Genomic DNA, 18,447 nt, shown 5'->3' with positions numbered 1-18,447 from the left:
TCTTAATTTGATGTCAGAGAAACCTACCACTTTCTTCTTCCTACATACGATACATCCATCTCCTAACAAGGAAGCACTGATATTATATGTTCCATTAAGTCTTTTTTTTTTCCCTTACTCCGTATTTCCATTTGGATTATTTTCTCATTTCCACTACTTGATTACTCCTCTCCCATATTAAAACCAGCTTTTTAATGAACCTTCAGCTTACCCTGGCAATCCTGCAATATTGCTCTGTGTGCAGCACTTGCATTTGTACTTCACAAACATCCTGACATTTTATAGGGTTCTTAGAAGAATAAACTTTGAAGAATGCTGCATTCAAAGCAGTGACATCTAAGATGGAGAGAAGACTTACATATACTCATTAGAGAGTTTCTTCCAGATGTATTTAAAAAAAATGCAAACAACCCCCAAAAAGACAACAGTAATGTTTTCAAGTTAATGGTTAATACCTAACCCATGCAACAGATGAATAATAATAATTATAATTTTAAACCACTGGCAATTATTTATTTATGGAAGTAGTGTGGCTAGGGAACAGTGACCTGCAGAGAGACACATTAAACACTGCAGATTTGCAAAAATCTGCACAGGAAGAGTGTTTGTGGGGAGCCAGACTGTGAAAGAATGTTTCAGTAAGAAATTATAATACTCATTCGCCCTGATTTGTTAACATGTGCAAGCCATAGCAGTGCAATTGCACTTCGCTGTTGCCTTTATGTATTTACTAGTGTGCTGAAGGCAAAGTATTTACACAGTGTTTCCATACACATTGCTTAAAAAAAAAGAAGCGGGAAAAACTTCAATTCACCAAGTCAAATGAGAGATTGGTACAGCCTGGAGCCTGTGCACAATTTCTCATCTATGAACTTCGGTCTATGTAATCAAAAGCTACACAATTCATTTCTGCACCTGCAACCATCCCTGTGGCCCCTCCAAGAAGTCAATTCCATGTAGTGGTCTCAACATGATTATTTTATTGACATTGCTCTGCTGAAAGATTTTTGTAAATGCCATCCAATTTTCCAGCTCTTTCTAAGAGATCAAAAGATGCAACTTGCATAGCAGACAGGAATTGACACTCATGAGTGCCTATTGTCTTGAATACAAATGCTGCTCACGGAGTTTGCCCAAAGCTAAATGTGTATGACTATAATAACTGACTGCAGTTAGGCCCCGAAAGCAGACTTGTATTGGAGATAAAAATACGTTTGTGCTGGAGAATACCTTTTGCTTGAACAACCCTCAGGTCTCCTAATTAGGGAGGATGGCACTGAGCTTGAAACCTGTAATTCTAAATAAAACAGCTGGAAAGGGACTGTTTCTTCTGCTTAGAAATAGCCACCCTAGGTTATTTCTGCAGGTATAAGATCCTGCAGGTTGTGATCCATTTCTGGCAAAGATCTGCAAGTAGCAAACCACTCTGGCCCATGGGTTCATGCATATAGTCGGAGGCAAGCTAACGGACTTCACAACCAGAATACAACCTGGCCAGGACACTAACTTACATTTTCTAAAATTTGCTTTCAAGTACAGAAATAAGTTCATATTGAGCTAACCACCTAGTTAGTGCCCCTTTCTCAAATCACCCTTTACTGTTTTAGCTGTCCATGTGAGACAGATAGCTGCTCTTTCAGCTAAAAGTCACAGATCAAGGTCAGCAATAAAGCTCATTTTATCATATTAATCACTTGAACAACATGTTTAGAAGATGTGAAATTATTTTTTTTTAAACACTGCTAAGGAATAAGTTATTTTCAAATATCTCTCACAATCTCTCATATCATCAAAAGGATGACATTATTTTAAAACTACTCAAAAAGAAAAGTTGTAGGAATTCAACTATCATATGCTCACTGAATCATGAATTATATAAAGAGAAAAAAACACCATAAAAGTCACATTGAAAAAATAAAAAAAATCCTATAATGATCTCTGAGCTGTATAACATATGGTTGCGGGGATTAATTTTATCCTACTGGACACTTGATACCAACAACAAAAGGGTAAAAAAAAAATTCCAAGAGCATATGACTAGGAAACAAGATAATTGTTTCAAGTGGCAATGCAAAGCATATCCTTCATGAATAACTCTATTGAAAACACCATCTCCTTCACACAGTATGCACAATAGTATTAAACGTACTCGTGTATCTTCTTAGTGTTTTTAAGATTGTGTTGTATATGTCAGATCAGAAAGCAGCAATACTGGAAAAAAAATTTAAGCACATGTCTAACACCCCTTACGTGATTCTAACAGCACCACAAACATGAAAATAAATTGTAGGCACTGTAATGTTGAGACAATGTCAGAGGCTTGCTTATTCTCATCTTTGATGCAAATATTTTTATACCAATACTTTTCATTTTTAAACATCTCTTTGTACTGAACTATAGTGCAATTCCAAGAAATATATATATAAAATATTCAGATAATCTGAATATATGCAGATATTGTAAAACTGGACTTTTTTTTCAGCACAGCCAGAGTACAATAACTTCTTTTTCTATTCTTGTTATTAAACCATACAATCCAATGCAGAACTATTTTACTTTTAATTCTAAGTTATGACTAATTCTGCTTCATTTTTAAAATTCTACTTATAATTCTACTTACATTATAAACCTTCAAAAATCACACAAGAGGGTATGCATAAAATGTTTTTAAAATGTGTATTCTTCCATGGAATTAGGAAAAAAAGTTAATGTATTTACTAACTTCTGAATATGCAGAAATGTAATAATAATTCATTTTTTATGGAAATTAGAATGCAAATAAGTTACCTCAGAAGACATTTTCACTGCCTCATCTCCTGCCCCGTATCTATTCTTCTTCATCTTTTGATTCAGATCATTGGTTTTAGGAGTACTCGATAGTTTTTATGACTGCAAGACAAATTAATTCAGCTTGTCTAGAACCATTGTCTGTTTTAAATGCGTGGCCTCTGTTATGGTCATGTATTTAAGCCACATCTTATAATTTCAAACAGAAACAATAAGATGGCAGATAATTTTCTCAAAGTTTATCTTCTAGTTCAAGATGGAGTTATACAAATACAAGCAATTTCTAACACTTCCACAGTTGGGTGACTCTTTAATAATGTTATTTTATACTTTTCAGGAAATCCACAGAAGCAACTAAAGTCACCGCTTAAATGATTTTTTTTTGTACTGTAAAAGCTAAATTTCATTAATGAGTTGAAAGAAAAAGAGTGCTGTTTATGATAGCCATGATTATCATGGCATGAACTCTAAAATGTTTGTACTAAGTACTTTGATGAGAGAGAAAGATTTTGACATGAGTTTTCCAAGAATTACAGAAAATGCAGGAGAATTCCTAGTATCGCAAAACTTCTCATTATAGCAGTCTGAACATATTGTACAGAAGGAGATTCCACATCCTTCAGTCTATAATCAGCAGTCTTCATCCAGTCTGTCTGATTGCTCCAGTTCCTAAAGAGTCCCCAGAAAGACCTCCCAAGCTGACAGCACATGTGGGTAGATGAGGGTATCTTCTCATTGCTCACCTAACTGCTCTCTCCTACCTGCCCCGGCTACTGCCTACAGACAAAACACGGCAGCAACCAAAGGAATTAGCTCCAGTGTTTAATATTCTTCATGTTGCAGTATACAAAATGTTGTTCATTTCATTTTTAGAAGATGAATTACAGGGGAAAGAAGCCCGAAGTCAGGACTTTTTTGTGTATGTATATTTATCATTTTATATGTATAATGATTTTTATATGTTTATATGCTTCTAGTTCATATATATATGTTTATTTATATAAATATATGAAAAGTCACATATATACTTGAATCTGTGTAAAATATAAATATATATTAAATTAAAAACAGTAAGTAAAACAGAAGGAAAGGACTCAGTCACCAACTGTTCCCTGTCTCTCATAGAAAGTGAAAGGACAAAAGAAGAGGAAAGAAGGGAGGAAGAGAGGAAAAAAGGGAGGAAGGGAAGGACAGATGAATGCATGAAGGGAGGAAGGAAGGCAGGAAAGAAGGAAGGAAATGCTCTTACTTAGGAACAGCAAGAGACCTAGTTACTTAGAGCATCCACTCAGCAGTTCCAGAACAATTTTAGCACCTGAAACAGATAAAATGTCTTTTAAAAACTCTCAAACTAGGGACTTTGGGGCAGAAAGAAGAGTGTTATTTAAGCTGTTAACTGTCAAGACACTGAAATAACCAAGGAAAGATTTTATTGTTATGTCTCTTGTAGCTCATTTGTTTCTGGCTTTTTTTTCTTTTAATAGCTCCTCCAAATATAGATTTAAATAAACTAATTATTCCCTAAAGGCTGTTAGTCAAAGGTGAAAAAAAGAAAAGGAAGAAAGAAAACAAAGCAAGATCATTTTTGGTGACCAAACAATGTGATAGACAACAAGACTTCACCCTTACAGGCTTTTCAACTTTTAAAGCCAGCTCTCAGTGCACAATAAATTACTCTCAGGCATGCAGTAGGTGATAGGATGTATTTCTTCTACTGCAGTAGTATACTCATGGAATATAAAAAGATGCTAAAGTGTAGAAATTATTGTTAATAACTATTAGCTTGAGACTCAGGTTCTGAAATTATCAAATAGTCGATCATTTGACTGTCTGCACCATGAAATGGGTAGGACAGCAGCTGTCGTGGCTCCCACCTGTGCCAACTGTCCCTCTTCCAACCATTGCCCCAGGAGCATGCATGACAGTGGAGCTGGGCTTAGATGCCCTGGACATGGTTCTCCTCTCCCAGTGGCCTCAGTGCCACAGAATGCCCATCAAGATGCATTTAGCAGACAGAGAGAGAGCTTGAGAATTCAGCCCCCTTCAAAACCACAGCAGTCTTTTAGGGAGTTAAAAACCGTGATTCCAGCTTGTATGGTGAATGTTTGCAAACGGGATGTGTTGAAATGGCTGAAGCGGTGACCATCCCGGCTGGATGATCCTCTCATGGCTGGAAGTTAGACAAGGAACAGCAGAAAGGGAAACTTTCCTACTCCACTAGGATTCACAGTCCTGGGCATTTTCTAAGTTAAAAACAACAGCACTTTACAGTACTAAAGCTGAGTGTTAGGTGTGGCAGCAAAGGAGAAAAATAAGAACTTTTTTAGTCATCCTGAAAATATCTGTGAACATGAGTCAGGGGGCTTAATATCCTCCTACACTGCACCATTTTGGTTTCCACAGGTTATAAAATAATGCAAAAGGGGCATAAGCAAACAAAAAAAAAAATCAGAATTACAGTTTCTGATCATTTCACAAAAATGGAAAGCTGCTTGCCTTCAGGAAACAATTTCCATGTGTGGTAAGAATCTTCACTGGCTTTGGCAGGTTCTCTGCTGCTTGTAAGGAGTTTTCTAATGATTTCAAGATTTTGTCAAATTGTAGGTTAGTAGTTTTACAAATTTGGTGCATAGTAAAATTAAATAAGTGCTTTATATAACTCAAAAAAAAAAAACCAGTCGCAGAAGCTATAACTGCCATGGTGATAATAAAAAAGCTAGTTATAAAGGAAACATATTATTTAAATGAAATACAAACAAATATTATCAATTTGCATAAACTAATTTTAAGCATTGTCTGGCAACTAACAGAAAAATAGCCTAAAACAGGCTGAACACAGTGAAACTACGAAATTATTCAGTATCACCAAAGAATGACCATAAGATAAATGGGCCCAAATATCATTTTTCTTCTATGTACAAACAGTTACTAGAGGCACTTCAAATAACTTACACACATAGCAGAAATTATCCTTTCATTGTTTGTGACAGCTTCAAGAATTATTTTTCAATGCCTGTTACAATGCAGCACTGATTTTTACTTCTGCTATTGGTAATGTCTTTTTCCAGGTATGTAGCCTGTTTTGCATTCTAGTGAGTGCAAAATTTGGGAGTTGCATTTTTCATGATCACTTAAAAAAGGTCATGTTAGTCATATAGTAATCTTCAGTCCCTAAGGAATGTGCATGCCCCACTATGCTTGCTTTCTCCTTACTTCTACTGTTAAGAACTATTTGTATCAAAAATAAAGATTTCTACACTGAAGTTACCAAAAGAGGGATTTGGGGTTTTTTAAGAAAGAATGAGTGCCAGAGAATTTTAAGATTTTTCTGTCATGGTAATATTTGTGCCTCTCAGATTCCCAGTAACGCATTGAAGTTGGCAGTCTGGCCCTTGGCAAGTTGAGAGATACATTTTTTCAAACAGATTTATTATTAAACACAGTGTTTCCCTGCATCAGATCACTTGGGTCAAATATTGTATATGTGGATATAACTCAGCTGAAGTCAGCCACCTTATTCCACGACCAAATCAGTATTTATGGGAATTCAAATCAAACAAAACCAAACCAAAGCAATCTTCTTCTGACTGCATTAGCCATATTGCTTCTTTGAAGTAGCAGGAACAAAGTCAAAGTTGCAAGTGTATGGCTTCAAAAATATTTCTTAAGTGATGTGGTCAGGTTTATCAATACCAAAACGAATGACTAACTTCACTCAAGTACAGACCTATCTGCTATCAATGACATGGATTAGTGCTGTTTCTGACACATCTTTTTTAAAAGGGATTGAATGGTTTTATGGACTTAGCTTTTTTTAATTTAGGTCACTATAACCTTCACTGACAAAATGTAGAAGATCCTAAGCAATCCTTAAGATACTACATCGGACTGTCAGTAAATCCTGACTCTGGGAGCATTGGACACATATTTGTTATGATTAAGCAAAGATGACATGGCAGACTTCCAAAAGCACACATTAATCTTCACGTCTTTGAGTCTTTACCATATGATACTTTCAATGAACTAAATTGAATTTAAAAAAAAATAAATAAATAAAATAAAAAGAAAAATAAAAAAAATAAATTGACTACACCAAAATAAGATAGAAGAATGAATTTGCTGTTAGATGATATTAAAGCACTATGTGTTCTGAATGCATATTAGGTGGTTCACATAGTAGAATTTTATATAGTAGAACAGACTTGAAAGCCAGTTGGTTGAAAAAAAAGTAATAGGCTTGCTTTTGAAAAAAATCACCAGAAAGTCACCCATGAGAAATGCCTCAGCTTAAGTTTTAACAGACTTTTCAAAAATAAAACTGACTAAAAAAAGTTACAATGATACACTCTAAATCCCTTAAAAAAAAAAAAAAAAAGAGACTGATACCATTTCCACACAAGAGCAATATGATGTGTCTTATGTCATTCAACTGTTTAGGGGTTTTATTCTAAGACCTGAGATTTGAGGAATAGGTTTGAAAGTCCAACACTAAAATATTGATTCTCAGATCAAATCCTTGAAATCTGACAGGTATTAAGCTGTGTAAACACAGTTATTAAAGCTCAAAGCTATGAAGATATAAAAAAAAAGAACATGTGGTGACACAATCTTTTCCAAAAGAACTATCCCTTACTGTCTCATCTTTAACAAAACAAAGGCACAATACCCTACTCTTTGTTATAATTTAAAAGTAAGTAAAATAGAACAGTACTTTATACAAGGAAATGATGTAAAGAGAAATAGACTGAGTCAATATCTTCAAAAGAAAGTTCTCTGCTGCAAAGAGAGGTTAGGTAGAACCACGAGTGAAGTACATATCAGATTCTACCTATAGCTATCATCTCCACAGAAAAATGACTGGCTATGTCAGGCTATGCCCATCAACAAATTTACTCTAATCTGGAACACAATGTTGCCTAAATCATGGAAGACAATTAATTTAAGAACTATGAAAAAAAAAAACAAAACACCAAAAAACCCAATCCTATAAATTGCTGGGGTCTGGGTAAGTAATGAGGGACATCATTCTATGCTCCTTTGATCTTCTGTTCTTGCTTCAGCATCTGATACTGGTGGGTCTTGGATATACAGTACTGTAGTGCATGTCTCTCCAGATTTATCCAGTGCTATCACTCGCATCTTCTTACTGCAGGTAAAGTTGTTGTTGATATTATTATTACTATTGCTGTTGCTACTATAATTGCTGTTAATAATAATAATAATAATAATCTTAGCATACTTAATAGTGCTCTGGATCCTGAATCTGCAATATCAATATGATGAAAACTAAGACTTCCATAGACTATATTTGAGTCCTTCTAATAGTGTTCTAAGTGAGACAAAAGACAGATATGGTAACTTCTTTAGGCAGAGAATACCTGTCCAAATCCTCAGTCATTTTGGTTCAACAAAAACCACAACAGAAACAACTCATAACCAACCACCTACAATCCCATCTTAAGTATTTTTTACAGTTATCTCCAAGTTCTTATTTTTCTCTGTTTATACTTTGTGTCTGTAGATCCTTTAATTCAGCATGACTTCTATCCTTGTATTCCATGGATGCAACTTTCCCAGAAATATTGTCGATGCTTTTCCTTGGCCAAAACCAGCACCAGTGCTTAATTTTCACCCTCCTAATCTTCAAATGCTGCTGGAACAAGTTTTTTCTTGAAATACAGTCATCTTACAGCTTCTGGGATCACTCCTTTCTGCTTTTAGTCCTACTTCTCTAATTTTGCTTTAATATAACACTGATATATTTCAAGAAGTTCCTAATTATTGGCTTAAGATAATAATGGCATAAAGAGAACTCTTAATTTTACTGTTCAGCCTGAGAGATCTTTACTCTTTCTTTTCTATATGTCTGTGAATAATTCCAGCCTCCTCAGATAGAAAACCAATGACTTATTTCAAGTGACATGTCTAGATCCTATATTTAGGACATATCTCCACCTTGCAGACTCTTTCAGAAAAACTTTTAAGAGACACAACCTTTCCTGTTCAAACACTCAACCTGTGCACTCCCCAGATTCTGACCCTGTGCCTTCATTTGTGCAACATCTTTTTCCTCATCCCTTATAAGTGCTGTTTCACCTGCTTATTCCCTTCTCTACAACAGAACTCTCTTCTCTGTATTAAGCAAAGATTTATTAAAATAACTATATGCCCTTTACACTTGGGAAGGAAGAGTCTGAACAGTCCATTTTCATTTATCTCAAAAGTTCCTTTTACTGAAGTCCATTTATCAATTTGAAAGAAGGGCAAGATGCAGAAAAAAATGGTCATGAAACTGTTTTTTTTGTTTTTTTTTTTTAGCTTTAGTAATCAAGATCATAAAATCTTAAAATACGGTGGAGGGTCCCTGAGAAAATTCGCTGAAAAGATGTACAGCATAAAATCTATCACTCCCGTTACAGGCAATCAAGAATGTTTATAGTCTTCCTTTAAGTACAAATTCATTCTTCTACTTAGAGCATAAAGGGAAAAGTATAGATAGAAAGCACTGCTGGAATATGACTGCCTGGCTTCTTAAAGTATGTAATTTAAAAACTTGGGCACCTGATGGCTTACATGAGACTTCAAAGTAACTTTAAAGAGTTTAGTGAACATTTTTCCCCTCAGATCACCAGAAGGGTTATTCTTTCCTTGCTCTTTTAATGTATGAATTTGAAGCAATCATGTTTCCAACTAGTTCTAGGTTAGCTCAATCAATTTCCAGTTTGCCAGATTATACAGGCATAGCAAAGAACACAGCATCTTCCCACACTTGTAGTCAGATATGGTATTTGACTGCAGCCCGCATAGATAATAACCAATTTATCCTCAGCAAACCCAAATTAAAATCTTATCAGCTACTTAGGAAAAGGTACGTGGTAGCATTCTTTAAAAAAAATGTAGTTACATTTACAACTTAACTTTTCAAATAGGATAAATATCCTTTCAAAAAATCTATACATATGTCGAGCTCCTGTTCTTCCATAGGTCTTTTCCATTCTCCAGATGACTGAGGCAGACTTGGCTTTCTTCAGTCACCATGTTGATCTACCATCCCTTTTTCAATGTCTTTGGAGCTTTATTCTTAAGTATTCTGTGGTCACTTTAGTCCTTATATCCATACAATTATACGACTACGGCATCTGGAAAATGATGCTGCACAGTTCATTGGGAGAGTATTTTTACATAACTAGGTTATTATACCTATTTTACCAACAGAGACGTTAAATTGAAGAATTAGACTGATTCCAAAAGTCAGTCTAGCTAATTATTGTCACTCAACTCTTAACTTTTCTGTGTTTGTATTTTTATGACAAAGCACTTCTGTATATGTTATCCAGCATATTTAAAGCCATCAACCACCCTTACATCAATGAACATTTTTAACTTGTGTCTTCCAAATGGAATAACAATCAAAGAAAATTAAATCTACCTTAACACGCTTATTGCAAATTCGGACAAAACAATAACAATGACAACAAAATATACACACACAAAACCCCCACTTTGGAAACAATACTAGATCTAACACTTTTTATACCATTTATAGAAGAATCAGTTCTAGTAATATAGTTAAGATATAACCTTCAAAATATTTTGATTGCAAGATTCCAAGGTACAGATCCTTCACATAGAGAAACAATCAAAATCAGTTCTAAGCAGACTTTGGTTCCAAAAACTAAATAGCATAATATGAGATTATTGAAGAGACATAAGCATCAGTTACCATCTGCTCATTACAAAGATTCAGAACTATATATAAGGTCATTAATTACAGTCTTTTGCCCAACAAAAATTTCTGAAGAACAGGAAGAAGATGTAAAATTTGAGAACATTTTCCCCCTAATAAATTTAATGGTCATCCTAACAAAAATTCTTCTTAAAAACAGTCTTCATTTCCAGAGTCTGAGAGCATATAAAATCTCATTTTGCCTTGGTAAAGCTTTTATCCTCCTGAAAGTAATATTAATCTGAGAGTAATTCTGTCAACACCAACAGATTAGAATTTTATGCCTTATTGGCTGGAATGCAGTGTTTCCCATATAACAGATCATGAAATAATAAGTAAAGATGGCAGAATTTACCCTGCAAGAGGACTAACTTGGGGTGGGAGGAGCATTAGGTGGGTCACAGGGCGTCACAGGGCACTACATGGATCCTCCCATTTTACCCGACTGGCTGAGAAAAAGGGAAAAAGGAAAGAAGGGACAGTAGAAACAAATGATGCTGTAATCTCTTTCACTTTCCAGATGAATCTTACTGAATTTTACTGTCCTTCAGCATTACTCTACCTCCTTTGTCTTGTTGAGACCTTTTCTTTATGCTCTTACTGGTTAAGTTAAACTACGGCTTTATTTCATGTCTAAACATTTGCAACATCTTAAGCATGAATTACAGTTATTCACATCAACAGTATGGAAAATACAATATGTTGTGCCCACCTACATTTCAGTGTTATAAACCTTATAGCTATCTCCAAGGTTTTAGATTCATTACTGGCTTATGGGATTCAGAATGGTATACTCAGAAAAAATTAGGGTGGAGATGAACAAGGGTATAAATTTCTTGTCCTCTCAAAGGGGTTAGTTTCTACTGTGCCTCGGAACAATCATGACTCAGTAATGACTACACACATTATTTCCTATACATGTTTGCATCAGTCGTATTCTTAGTACATTGACTCACAGAAGACATAAGTGGACAAGGAAGATATAAGGTTGTTGTATGGACACACTTCTCAGAAGGTCACCATATAGGAGGGCAATGTGAGAGTCCACCTCATTTACTCAGAGGTAACCATGTCAAATGCAGAAATTGATACCTGCCTCATCAGAGTTATGTTTGCTCTCTTAAGGAAATGTCTGTTTCAGCTGGAGGAACAGTAAAACAAAATCCTAACAAAAGTAGAAGTTAATAAGGCAGAAAGAACTGAAGGAGAACAAGTAAATCTATCCAGATGCCTACTGACACTCAAGAAAGGAGATTACCTATAAAGCTAACACTTCTGCCAAAAAGCATTTTTCTCCCAAAAGAAATCTGAATATCATGTAGAAAATATAATCCTCTATGTAATGCATACAGACATAGAGACATCTTTTAGTTTTAATGTTGATGTCAGAAAACAAAGCATTTTTTTTATTTCATTTACTGCTCAGTTTTTGGAAACACAACATGCAAAATAGACAGCATGGTAACCAACTTCTTTTTTTCCCTTTTTAATTTACACAGATTTGAGCTAAGCATACTTGTCAGGATTTTTCATCCAGGACTGCTTAGTAGATTTATAAATGAGTATTGTGACATGCTAAGAAGTGTTTTATCTCCTCAGCACAATTTCAGAATATCCAAAGTACAACAAACCATTCTCTCCTTAGAAAATACCTAGATGAGCTTCAGAGCTTTCAACAACAAGATTGAGGGATGAAGATGTGTCTTTCAGTGATTATAAAACACAGTTTTACACTGGGAAGTCCAAAGCATTAGAAGGAGCTGTTTTTAGATCTCTTTATTGATAGATGGATAAAGATCTGCTCACTGCATTTCTATGATCATGGAATAGAATCATAGAATGGTTTGGGTTGGAAGGGACCTTAAAAATCATCTAGTTCCACCCTCTTGTGACATAGGCAGTCACCTCCCACTACACCAGGTTGCTCAAAGCCCCATCCAACCTGGCCTTGAACACTTCTAGGGATGGGGCATCCACAGCTTCTCTGGGCCACTTGTTCCAGTGCCTCACCACCCTCAGCATAATGAACTTCTTCCTGATCTCTAATCTAGACCCACCCCTTCAGTTTAAAGCCATTCTCCCTTGTTCTTCTATCGCTATACGTCCTTGTAAAAACTTCCTCTCCAGCTTTTTTGTAGGCCCCTTTAGGTACTGGAAGGCTGCTAGAAGGTCTCTCCAGAGCCTTCACTTCTCCAGGCTGAACAACCCCAACTGTCTCAGTCTATCTTCACAGGAGAGGTGCTCCAGCCCTCTAATAATTTTTAAAGCCGTCCTCTGGACTCGCTCCAGCAGGTCCATGTCCTTTTTGTTCTGATTGCTTAACTCTCCTGCTACCATCTGCACTTGCAAAACTACACATAATTCTCATTCTACACATGAGAATCATGCAAGGTATTCAACACAGCAACTTGTAGTGCAGATCTAGCACATCTGTCATAACAAATATGCTCTACCTAGAAAACACCAGAAAACAGACAATTATGGAACACTGTATGAGTAAAAGAAGTTTGGATGAGAGTCAGAAAAGGCATAGAGAATATTTTGCTATACTATGTAGTATGTGAATTTGTTCATAATCATGGAAGACATGGTGTATTTATGGTAGGTAGAGAGTGCCTGGAAAGCAGAAGGTTTGGGGACGAAAGATGAAAAGGCATGATGCAAAAGTCTGGGTTTTTAAGAGTCAATCAAATGACTCCAATTGAATTTAACAGGCTTTGGACTAAGCAGTTTTCTAAGACAATGAACAGGTTATTTTTTCTTAAAATAATATTATATATTTGTTGGTATCCTTAGAAAAAAGGATTAATCTCGCAACACACAAAAAAATACCTTCCCATATTTTATAAATGAGATCCAATTAAATCATTAGTTAACATATTTGTAAGCAGCTACCTATGTGATCACTGAATTTTTATGTAAAACTGTCTACCTATGCTGTAAGAAGTCTGGAGAAATCTAAGTTTTCTAGCAGTAGCAGCAAAAGCAAGCCAATAATTTACCAATGACTGTCAATAACACTTAATCAACATTTATATACTGCTAATGCAATATTTCATCAACACAAAACACTGTAACTGCTTCAGACGTCTGACCTTGAAGCTATTAGACGTGAATTTCAGATATTAGACAGTAAATTCAAAGGCCTTGTAGTCACACAGTTCCACCAGGGATTTCCAGCATGATCATTGCTCCAAATTGTATTCATATTAATACATTAACAGATAAACTATCAGAGCTAAACAGCAGACAGAAGGGCAAAAATCTGCTTAAGATCCAAAACCTACAGATTTTGAGTCAGCCATGAAACACAATCCTTAAATGAAAATGAACAGAAAAGCAGCAGATATTTTGGGACTTATTAGTGAAACCCCATTTCTGAATGCAATGCAATAAGATAGCATGCTTTTTAACAACACTAAATTCAACCTGTCTGTGTAAGGCTGGACCTTAAACTTCTCCCTGCAACCTATTTTGAAAGCTTGGACCTTTATCTATGAGTAACATGGGGTTATGTTTCCAGCCAGTATTTCCAGATAAGGATCCAGACTCCAGAGGGGATCAGAATTTTTTTTGTCCAGGCAAGGTTTGCATTGGGCAGCAAGAATTCACAGGGCAATTAAAAAGAGAAATTGCATTTATAAAGTTTCAAAAAGTGTCAAGCACAAGTCCTTATTATAACAAGCTACCACATCTTTTTGGTGTGTCATCACAGACTATACAGTTTATAGGCCCTAATTCAACTCCCTGAAGTAAAAGCTTCCCTCAAAATTGGATTCAAAACCTAAAAATTAATGTCAGCATTTTTGAGAGATTCAGCTCTCACACAGGCAGATCCTGTGAAACTGGAATAGGAAAATAGGAAACTGAAATCCAGACACAATTCTGAGATACCAATTAATACACATTTTTATAAAACAGGTTCCAAAATAAATCCTCTTCCTTCCCAGCAGACCTCAGCGTTACCTTGGTTACGCACATTAAACTGTGCATATATTTTCTTGTAATCACACTGTTAAACTATTTCTCCAAAAGATACTAAATGACTGAAACAGTAAAGTAAATGTGTATTGTTTCAGCTATCTGCTTCTAAACCATAGGACTGTCTGCATATCCCTCTCTTCAGCCAACTACACTGCTTATAGTTTAATGCATAAAGCAGCAAAAGCCACCGACTGACCACAAGGTACTTGAAACTACAATGGATGTTTTTTTCGGTATTTTTTTAAATAACGAAATTTCACCTGCATGCAACCAAAAGCAATCTAAGAGAGATTTCTTAAGCAATTAGCATGGCAGATTTTAATATTGAAGTACAGTTCTCAGAAGACAGAGCTCCTACGTTTCCCCATGTTCCCCACACTTTTGAGATTGTTATTTGATCTGGATTCCATCACGCTAACATTACTCTTTTACTAGGGCCACAGTCTGATTCCCAGCAAGACCTCGGCTTTTGCAGGCAGCAAGCTGATTTTATTTCTGCAGCTATTCAGAAAGATCATATGAGATCTCCTTGAACAAAAGGAGTACGATGATAATTTTATGAACACAATGTAAATGCTAATAAAGCATCCCTGCTGTTCTGGAAAGGCTTTAATGTATTGGTGCAGGAAGATAAGGGGGAAAAATGTTCCAGAGACTTTATGCAAACTTCACAAAAAAAAAAACCAAAAAACAAAAAACAAGAAAAGCCTCCACATTGCAAATATCTTCACTGATATTAACACCCATTTGCTGTTCCTTTGCAGCAGATGCAATCTTCAATGAAAATGCTTCTGTTTAGCACTGAAAATCTTCTCCAAAAATTAAAATCTGCTCAAAGTAAGTGTAAATGTTTAGAAGCGCAGAACTTATAACAAACTAGATTTCAAAACTTCTGAATATGGATAAACATATTTTGGAACAGAAGTACAATTACATGATTATGAAGAAAAAGATTTCTGCTTCCAAAGTGTTTTATGATACATTATATAGAAATGCTTTCTGCATTTTTTTAAATAGTCATGAGGACCAGATGACAAAAAAATTGGTCTCATCCCCAGTGGTATGCAAACTTACAACAGTATACTAACCTTGTATGTTTTACTTGCCTGATGTACACATAGGTCCTATTTCTGATAATTTCTCATTTACACATTCAAAATAAGGTAACTCAAGTAAAAAGCTATAAATAAACTGACAAATATGTATTTTATTTCCAAAAAACCAAATCAGTTCGGCATTTTGGAAAGTGTCTTTCAAACTCCACTTAAAGAGAACTAGAAATTAAATTATGTGTGCCTAAATTTTTCTCACAAGTTGTGCAAAGGGTAGCTAGTTAAAACTTCAGATATCTCTATAATATCAGAAGCATAATTACTGGCTTTTGCATAAAATTCTCAGCACTAACACAACTGTGCTAAATCCCACAGCTCAGGGAAACAGGAAACCTTTGGCCCACAATATAACGAATGTTTTATGAAGAACAACATTGTTATTATGCAGTGACAGCCCTCAATTTAACTTGGTCTCCTGATCTAGAGAGGCTGTACATTCAACCCTCAATGGCATTTCACAGATATGGGAAGATTCTTGAAAAACCTGTATCTTATTTTGCTGTATGTAATTAGAATGCATGAAATTTCAGAGTTGTCTCAAACACTATTTCAGGAACTTAGCAATTAGGAAGTGCTTTAAATGAAGTGGGAGTTTCCTCTATGTTTCCTTTTGATTGCTCCCTCCTAACTCCCCCCATGTCTCAACTAATACAGTGCTTGTATTGAGACTTGCTGTAGCATGAGCCTGATTTCGATGCAAAATCCTACTTCTCCAGGATATAGAGGAGGACTGTTTTTCAGGGAACTGTATAGCACTGCTCTGTCCTCCTTTTGATTCCGTTGAGGTTTTGCAAGTAAAAAAGAAGACAATTCCCCCCTTTGTGAGAATCTGTATCTCTTTATATTTTAGTTTTTTTTTTTCTTGTTCTGAAACCTTATTTCTAGGACTGCATATCTTGAGAAAAGCAGCAAGAAATATGGATTTGAACCCACAGCTGGCATAAGAAAGTTAGTAATTAATTCTTTTTCTTCTTTTTTAGTCACTACAGTATTCCAGACATTCCTGAGAGCATAAAGAAAAAAAAAAACTTTCGTTAAAGAGTCACTTTTCCCCACAGATTAACTACATGTCTCAGAAAGGCTACAACTTAAGTTTATATTAGACAGGGGAATGAAAAAGCAACTCTCAAGGAAAGATCCTCACTTAATTTGAAAGCGAGTTTTTAGGTTGCTTCCGGACTTCATGAAAACAGAAGATTTTATCTAAAGAGCCTAATAACTGTTCCAGTTCAAAACAAAAGACATAATGAAATTGCTAATTGTTTCATGAAAACCAGTTGAAATTAGAAGGTTCAGACTAACAACTGCGTCTTCCTCTCCCTTCACATCCAGCTCCACTTTGTTAAGGAAACTTCCCAGTCTCACCACTCACAAGACTCTCTGGCAGTCACACTCTCAGAGCCAGAGACTTTCACTGGGACCGAAGCCCCTTCTCAGCGGGCGGCTCCAGTGAACCAACAGGTGCCCCGCTCGACTCCCTAAACACCCACTCAGAATCAGACCAGGTTTCCTACAGCGGAGTCTCAGATGTCTCATTCCATAAAGCCATTTATTTACGGCTCAGTAACACAGAAACAGCCTGAGCTGGTGCCTCCGAGGAGGAACCCTCAACCAAGGACCCCTTGGGCTTTTATATCCTCACAGTCCAAGCACATGAAACTCTTGCTCATCTTCCTGAATCTTCAGTTCCAGCTGTGTCTCTCAGTGTCCATTCTCCTGGTTGCTCCACAGGTCCCAGTGCCCTCTGGGTGCCTTTGTTATGCAAAGGGTCAGCAGTTCACAGCTTCTTGTCTCGGGCTCCCTCTGCCCACAGCTCAACCTGCAGCTGAAACTGGAGCGTGCAAACCGATCTACCTGCAACAAATGTATTCCTCAAGAATTTTATAATCTAGAAAATCTGATGAAGCTACAGGTTCCTGGAAATGCACAGAGAATAAAATATTGTGCATTTCCCCTATAAAATAATAATAAAAAAAATTATTACTTCCTTTTGCCAGGCTTATTGAAAAGTAAAATCCTAACCATAAGACTTAGAAGTAAAATCACTACTAGTTCTATGACACTCAAAAAATAACACGTATCATCCACCAGGTCTACCTGAAGAGCACTCAGCGAAACAGGCAGCAAGATAAGTACAGCACAGCTTTGTGCCATGAGGGTTAAAGGGGGTTACCTTGTGATAAATTATGGAATCAAGATACGCAATAAAATAAAGCAGGAAGGAAAGTGCCTACAGCAGCACACACCAGCCCATCTTCTTCAGTGTTTCTTCTTGTCTCTTCCTGTCTCCTAACAGCCCGTGAAAGCTTTCCAAAAGCTGAAGGCAGATGGTCAAAGCCTGCTTGACCACTTCTGTAATTTGGAAGATGTTGCAGCACAAAGAATGCATCCTTATTATAACTTCAACTGTTGAAATCATAAAATTGATGTATGTACCCAAAAAGCCTACATGTTTTATTTTTCTCATGTTAACAAAATTTTTTAGGATTGATCTTTTCCCTTTTAGGATACAGAGCAATGGAACAATTCTTTCCTTAAATTTCTTTATGTGACTGTTCACCTTACACAAAACCTCTATAAATACTGTGTACCTTCATTTGTTCTACTTATATATGGTATTATCAGTATACATTATATGCAACTGCAAGTACATAAATGCTTGTATAATGTCAGCATGTCTGGATTTTATGAGATGCTTGCCATTCCATCACTTTGATATATGTGGGTTGTCACTATAATAGCAATGTCTTGTATATTGCACAGAAAGAACTAGTGACTACAGAGCACAAGATAGGGCTACACAATACAGCCCTTGAGTTTTGTATCTCCTCCATATTT

Source organism: Manacus vitellinus, unplaced genomic scaffold, assembly GCF_001715985.3.
Source record: "Manacus vitellinus isolate BGI_N305 unplaced genomic scaffold, ASM171598v3 scaffold_2_pilon, whole genome shotgun sequence".
In the NCBI taxonomy this organism is placed as follows: domain Eukaryota; kingdom Metazoa; phylum Chordata; class Aves; order Passeriformes; family Pipridae; genus Manacus; species Manacus vitellinus.
The sequence above is the reverse complement of the archived record's forward strand: the minus strand, read 5'-3'. Positions refer to the sequence as shown.